This window comes from Panthera uncia, chromosome D2 (assembly GCF_023721935.1).
Source record: "Panthera uncia isolate 11264 chromosome D2, Puncia_PCG_1.0, whole genome shotgun sequence".
Classification (NCBI taxonomy): Eukaryota; Metazoa; Chordata; class Mammalia; order Carnivora; family Felidae; genus Panthera; species Panthera uncia.
Genome location: NC_064818.1, coordinates 57,246,993 through 57,254,235, shown reverse-complemented (window position 1 = coordinate 57,254,235; position 7,243 = coordinate 57,246,993).

Genomic DNA, 7,243 nt, shown 5'->3' with positions numbered 1-7,243 from the left:
GGTACCCAGGAGGTCCCACGGGTGGGAAGAGGCCGCAGAGCCCCAGTCCCCAGCGATTACGGTGCCCCCCCCCCGCCCTCAAGCACAGAAAATAAGAGTGGGGTTCGTCCTCGGCTGGGCTGGGCCGCCCCATCTTTCTCACGCCGCCGCCCCCACCCCCGCCCCTCGCCTGTGGCGCAGACGGGCCGCTCCTCCTCGCTCTTACCTGCCCGGCCCGTGCGCTGGTCCATGCTCTGCGCGCCGCCGCTGCCGTCCGGGCCCGGGTCTCGCTCCTCCGCGGCGCCGCGGCCCCGACAGCGCGTCTCGCCCGTGCCGCCGCCTCCCCGAGATCTGGGCGCAGCCACCCAAGACCGAGCGGCTCAGATAACCCAGGCTGCCCGCCGCCTGGGCGGTGAGTCCGCCGGCGCCCGCGTTCACACAGCCGGCCGCGCCGAGGCACAGCCCCGCGCGGAGGAGCCCCCGGCTCTCCGCCCCGCGCACACGCGCGCACACGCGCCCAGGCCTGGAGCCAGCCGTCCGCAAGCCGCCGCCCGCGCCGCCGCGGGCGCCCGGAGACCGAATCCCCACCAGCCTAGCCGCCGGCACACCCTCTCACCCCACCCCCTCTTCTTCACTGTCACACTCTCCCCGGCAGCCGCGCGGCCTCGCACGCGGGGGCGTCCTCACTCGTGCACTCCCAACTTCGTGCGGCTCCCTCCCCTCAACTCTCAGCCTCTCCCCATCCTGCTTCCCCGACCACTGGGCTCCACAGCCTGCCGCCCACCCCCAACCCCTGTCTCAGCCTCGGTTTCCAAGATCCCTACGAAGGCATCCCAACTTTGTCGGAACACATAGTTGCTCCCTGAAGGTCCCTGTCATCCGTATATTATGGAACTGCTCACTAAATTCCTCACAAGCTCTCCTGTTCCTCCTCCTCCTCCTCCTCCTCCTCCTCCTCCTCCTCCTTCCTCTTCCTCTTCATTTTCCTCCTCTTCCTCCTCCCTCCTTCTCCTCCTCCTCCTTCTCCTTCCTCTTCCTCTTCATTTTCCTCCTCCTCCTAATCCCCCTCCTCCTCCTCCTCCTTGTCCTTTTCCTCCCCCTCCTCTTCCTCCTCTTCTTCCTCCTCCTAGTTCTCCTCTTCTTCCCTCTCCTCCTCTTAGTCCTCCCCTTCCTCTCTCTCTCCATCCCTTTCCCTTCCTTCCCCCTCCTCCTCTTCTTCCCTCTCCTCCCCCTCCTCTTCCTTCCTCTTTTCCCCTTCTTCCTCCTCCTCCTCCTTCCTTTAACTTAGAATAAAAGTAAAACGTCTTGGCTTCCGTGCCCTTAAGGAGGTGATCAGGGTCTCAGGAAAGGGAGGAAGGGAGAATGACCAGAGCCCTCCCAAGCTCCTGCCACACTCAAATAGCCACCGACTTGAGCCACACCATTCCAAAATATTCTGGTCCTCTTACCCCAAGTCTCTTGGACCCTCGGGTTGACACCATCTCTAAGCACCCATGCTTTCAGCCATGATCAAAGGCTCGCTTTAGCTTTGTCCACATCATACCCTCCCACATCTGGAGGTTACACCTCACACCTTGTCACAAAGTCTCATTCAGACCCCTCCTCCACCACTTTTCACATATGCACTCTCTTATACTTCTTACACGATTGCACACCTCTCAAGCAGTCTGTTCCTCTTTCTACCCCCATGTACCCCTTTCTTATTTACCCTGTTTTATGTGCCCAGAAACTTGCCCACCTTGGGCCTCCCACTCTCACTCAGCCTTGCTCCTATGTGCTGAGTAACGCCGAGAGGCTGACAGGGAAAGTGCTGGGTAAGCCCCTGTGTGCAGGCAGGGGTCTCCAGCTGGCCTCATCTCCTGTACACACACCTCCAGGCCCCGGGGCAGCAGGGCACCAAGGCAAAGGGCAGGGCTCAGGTCCATAGGGCCCACTAGCCCGCTTAGGTTAGGAACTGGAATTCTTCTCTGCGAGTCCCTTCCACTTCAACAAAAGTTTCTCCAGACAGATTGTGCAACCAGGGACAGGAAGCTGGGGGGTGGGGCAGAGGCAAACCTGTATCATGGCTCCTCCACTTTTAAAAATCTTCCTACAGGAACAAGAATGTCTACCCTTGTTAGGAAAGTCATGGCCAAATTATCCTGGCCAGCGTTTGTGATTTTAAACATCAGACTTTGCCGGTGTGTCTTCTCTGTCTTCTTTTTAAAAGATTAAAACAGTGATTAGCTGAGAGCACAAAAACTGGATGCAAAAAAACCCACTTTTTTTTTGTTTTGCTTTTTGTTTTTGTTGTTATACACAGAACATTACCAAGAGCAAGGATGGGAGAGCAATATGCATAAATGAAACCCTAGTGTCACACATACACAAATCACACTCATGTGGTCACTCTTTTACACACACATGAGATAGTCACACACACAGCCTCTTACCCAGTCACCTACTCAGAGCCGCACCCAGTCATACACAAGGGCCACGGCCGGCTGAGTCACACCTTCCCTGCATAGTTCTTTGTGCTTTTGTTGCCTCTTTAAAACAGTGCTAATAACCCTTGCACTTCTCCCAGGGCTCTCAAGAGATAACTTGGGTGGAAGTGATTTATAAAATGTAGGCGCGACCACACACACATTTGTTTCTCTTGCTTCTGCATTATCAGAGACAGGACTACAGAGCCCAGCGTTCTAGATACACACATAGCAGGGAGGCACCCACTGGGGAACCAGGTGTTTTGAACTGGGGAGAACACACACTTGGATCGGTGTCCCTGCCTGCTCTGGAGCCAGCTCGTCACAGTTACCTGAACACAGGGCCCAGGGTTGGGACAGTGCCAGGGCTGGGGCCTAAGCCCAGGGGAAGGCAGCAGAGGCCATTGTGCTAAGTAGCCTGTCGCAGACCAGAGGGCCAAGAGGAGGAAAGAGCTTTCTTAGCTCTTGGCTCTGATACTCTGGGAGCCTTGGAGACTCCGGAGGCCTGCAAAGTGATGCCAGTCAAAGGGCCCAGCTTTTGTACCTCAGCCTCCTTCCAGCCTCCTCCCTCAGGCTCTGCTTCCCTTTGTCTTCCAGCCCTCACCCCTGTCCCACACCGTCTCTTGGGCCCTTTTGCTCATTGCCCGCCCCATTGATTGAAAGTCTCTCTCAGGTCCTCCAAGGAGTCCCAGGAAAAATGAACCACCAGTCTATTGATTCTTCATTAGAATTACATTTTCACGTGTGCTAAATTGGTTTTAAAAGCTTTTTCTGTTGTTATTGTCTTGTCAGACCCCGCGGTCCAGGGCAAACCAAGTTTAAACGTTGTGGCTTCTTAGGAAAAAAAAAACAAAAAAACCACTGAGGCCAGGTCTGTGATTACTTGCTCTCCTGACTTATTGTTGTCATGATGACAATTGTGATCTGGTTTAAGTAGCTTTAGGGAAAGGGCCCTGCAGGAAGCTGTTCAGATCAGGCTGGGTCTGGCTGGTGAGATGGTTGTGCATGGAGAGGGCTCTGAAGGCCTTGGAAGAAGACCAGAGCAGTGTTTCTTTCCTTGAAAATTAAATTTAGCACTCGAACCTGTAGCAATTGCTTCTGGGACAAGAAGAAAGGTAAAAGTTTTAAAAATCACATTTCTTTTTCTCCTTCCCATTACAGATTAAATAGAGGAGAAATAAAAAAAAAAAAACAGACCCCACCTATTCTGGCTTCCTCCTCTTTCCCCTAAATAGCTGAGGAGGGGGTGTCAGTGTCTCACCAGGCGCTAAAGGAGAGCTTGAAGCCTCCAGCTTTGTAGCAGGGCGGTCACAAGGACGCTTTTAATCATTACACTCTGTGCTGGGAGAGAAATGAATCCAAATGAAGGGGGAGCCGGAGGAAGAGAGAGGTAGAGATTCCCACAGAGAAAGGGGGGTTGGGGGCCCAGACAGCCAGAGACAGACAGACAGACACAACCGGGGCAGTCTGATGCACTGGTCTTTGCAGTTCAGAAGCAGAAGACAGAGAAGAATGAAAGGGAGGAAGACAGAAGAAAGAAGGCAAGAAAAGGAAAAGAGGAGAGACTGAGAAAAGGAACCGTACAGAGGAAGGGAAAGAGAAAGACACAGAGAAAGAGCGGGAAAGAAGACCAAGGCAGTCAGAGGAGCGAGCCCCCAGGGAACTCGCAGCCCCTCCGGCCCCCGCCCTCCTTCTGGCCTGGTAACCTGCAGGCTGCACCGGGGAGTGGGCACCGGGCGGCGGCGGAGCCCAGGCAGGAGAGCCGAATGTCTTCGTGATGTGTTTATCCCCTAATCAGTTCATTAGTTATAAACAACATGACATTAGAAGTTAGGAGGCAGTTGATATTAATTTTTATTTAACTAGTTGATGTTTAATCCGTCACGCCAGGCTGGGTAGCAGCGAGAAAGATCTTCCTGACACAAAACCAGTTAGAACTTCATAAGGCGCAATCAGTGTCCGCGCGTTGAAACAAACAAGAGAGACAGAGACAGAGAGACAGGGAGAGACAGAGAGACAGAGGCAGCCCCGCCTGAGACGGAGCTGGCGAGTCGGGCGGGAGAGAGCTAACCCCGGGAGTGGGCTGTGGGGAAACGACCTGCGGAGACTGGGAACGCAGGGGGGACGGCCGGCGAGGGCCTGGCCGCCCTGAACCGGGGCTCCGCGCCCCAGCGCCGCCCGATGCGGTAGTGGGGGGCCGGCCGGGCGCCCCGGGAAGGCCCGGCCCGAAGGCGGCGGGGCTGGCGGCCAGGGCCCTGCCTAGCCTCCCCGCGGCACCCAACAGCGCCTTCCGCGGTGGAACGCGTTGGGGGTCCGGCGGCCTGGAGGGTGGCAGGGGCTAACAAGCCGGCGAGGCCAGGCCACCACCCTCACAGCACGGCCATTCCCCCCCCCCCCCCCCCCGGTCTGGAAGCCGGGAACCCCTCCCGGCCTGCACCAGGAAGAGCGGCCCGGGGCAAAAGAGGAAAGGAGGAAAAGGCGAGGAGTTTTTGCCCGGTGGCTCAAGTTTGGCAAAGTTTGCGGCGGTCACGAGCCCGAGCAGGGTGTGTGTGCGTGTGTGTTGGGGTGCTCGGCAGTGGCGAAGGGGGAGGAAGTGAGGTCCAGTGCTAGGGTTCTGGAGGAGGGAAAGTTTGCCAACGCCTCCAGGAGCGTCCCCGCATTCCGGGGCTCCGAGTAGGGAGCAGGCTGTGTCGGTCGCGGGCTCCTCGGAGGTGCCCCGGGCTTGCCCAGGTAAAGCTGCCCTCTCAACCCCGCCCCCAAGCACGAGCGTTCGGCTTTTTCCACCTTCGCTCCGGGCACCGGCCGGGCGCCGGCTTGGTCACGGCTTCGTGCGTCGGCACGGGGCGGGGGGCGGGCTGTAGTTTTCCGCGGTCGCGAAGGACACCGTTTGGAGGGACAGAGGCATCCTCGCCCGCGCGCAGACTCAAGCCGAGCATCTTCCATTTGCATGTTAATCTGCCTCCACCGCGGAAAGGAAATCGCTGAATTCCGAAGAAAATTGCCTCTCGCCAACAGTTAATAGTTAACTCAGACAGGAAAGTTCCCAGGGAAAGGCGAAAGCCAGGGCGAGAGCCGCAGGGGAGGAGGCCGGGGAGGCGGCCTGGGAGGGCCTGGTCCCGGCCCTGGCCTCTCCCCTCCGCCCAGCGCGCTCGTCCTGGCGCGCCTCCCCACCTCCGGCAGCGCGTCCCCCACCCCGTAATTAGCATCGTTTAGTTCACAAAACCCTTCCTGGGAGAAATCTGTTCCCTCTTTCCGGGGCTCGGTTCAGCACCTGATTCCGCCGGGTGAGGCGAATAAATCACTGCGGAGGCGGCGGTGGCGGCGGCGGCGGCGGCGGGGGAGCCGGACCCGAGCTCACCAGACTGGGGCCGCCGGGAGAACGAAAAAGTGAGAAAGAGGAGCGGAGTCAGGGGGAAAAAAAAGAAAAGAAAAAGAAAAAAAGAGTCACAGAGATGGCGCGACCCTAGCGTAGGGACACAGAAGGGTCCGGGAAGGGAGACCCAAAGAAAGTCAGGGACCCAGAGGCAGAGAGGGGGCCAAAATAAACAAGGGAGATACAGAGAAAGACGGACAGAGAGAGGCAGAAATAAAGGCGAACGAAAAGAATGGGGAAACGAGGGGAAAGAGAAGTTAAAGAAGAAAGGAGGGCGGGGGTGGGGGGGAGATTAAGAAGATGGGGACAAAAGAATAAAATAAAAGAAACCCAAAAGAGCAAACGCTTTTATCTACAAAAACTCCCCTGCGAGAGGCTCGGCAGTGAGAACGCGCCCCGCGGCGGCCAGGAATTTCGCGCCAGGGCCGCAGACCCCAGAGGCCCCGGTGGGCAGCGCAGCCTTCGCACTCAGGGCTCTAGACTGGGTCTCGTGCAGAATCGGACTCCAAGTTGAAGTTCCAGGGCTCTGGGCACGCAGGAGCATCTGCTCCCGGAAGGCATGGTGTTTGTGTGTGGGGACGTCACCCCAGATCCGTGGCGGAGGAGGGGATGGGGAGATGAAAAGGCACAAGGCTCTCTTGGGCGCGCGTGGGGCGCCTAGGACTTCCTGCCCTGGTGCGAAAGGAGACGGGGACGCGGGGCGGGCTGGCTTCGGTCGCTTAGCTCAGACCCCTGGGCGTCCCCGCAGCTAGGACCCCCGGGGCCCGTTCTTGGGCAGAGCCTCGGAGAACTCGCCACCCCCGCCCCCTCTCGCAGAGCCCTCGCTCCCAGGCCCGCGCACCCTGCTCTGCTTGGAGAAAAAAAGTAACGTGGCGAGAACCGCGCCCCGGCGCCAGTGGAGGGCGCATTTCCCGAACCGCCTCCCCGCGGCGACCGAGAGGCGCCGCGCAGATTCCTCTCGCTCTAGGGGCCAGGCCCCGCACTGATCCTCCCGGGGCAGAGAGTGGGGAGGGGGAGAGGAAAGAAGAGGAGGAAGAAGTGGGGAAGGGTGGGGAGAGGTGCAGAAGAGAAGCAGCGAGGGATGAAAAGTGGAAATGTGGACCGGAGGGAAAGGAAGGAGCAAGGAGGTTAGGGGGCGTCTCCCCTCCGGTCTGACGAGGTCACTGCACGGACAAAAGGCGCTCCCTCCCGGGTCTCACTCATTGCGAGTGAGACCTGTGCTATGGCTCCCCCGGGACGTCGGGCTAGAGACTGAGACCCCGACAGGGCCGCTGGTGGCCTCTGTGCCTGTGGGCCCCAGGGTGAGGCGAGGAAGGCTTCGCCCCTGGAGTGACTAGCGCCCGGAAATTTTCCAACCCCTGGGATTTCCGGGTCGATGTGGTCCAGTCCAGTCCACTCCTCCTCCCCGCTCCTGTCCCTTTCTCCT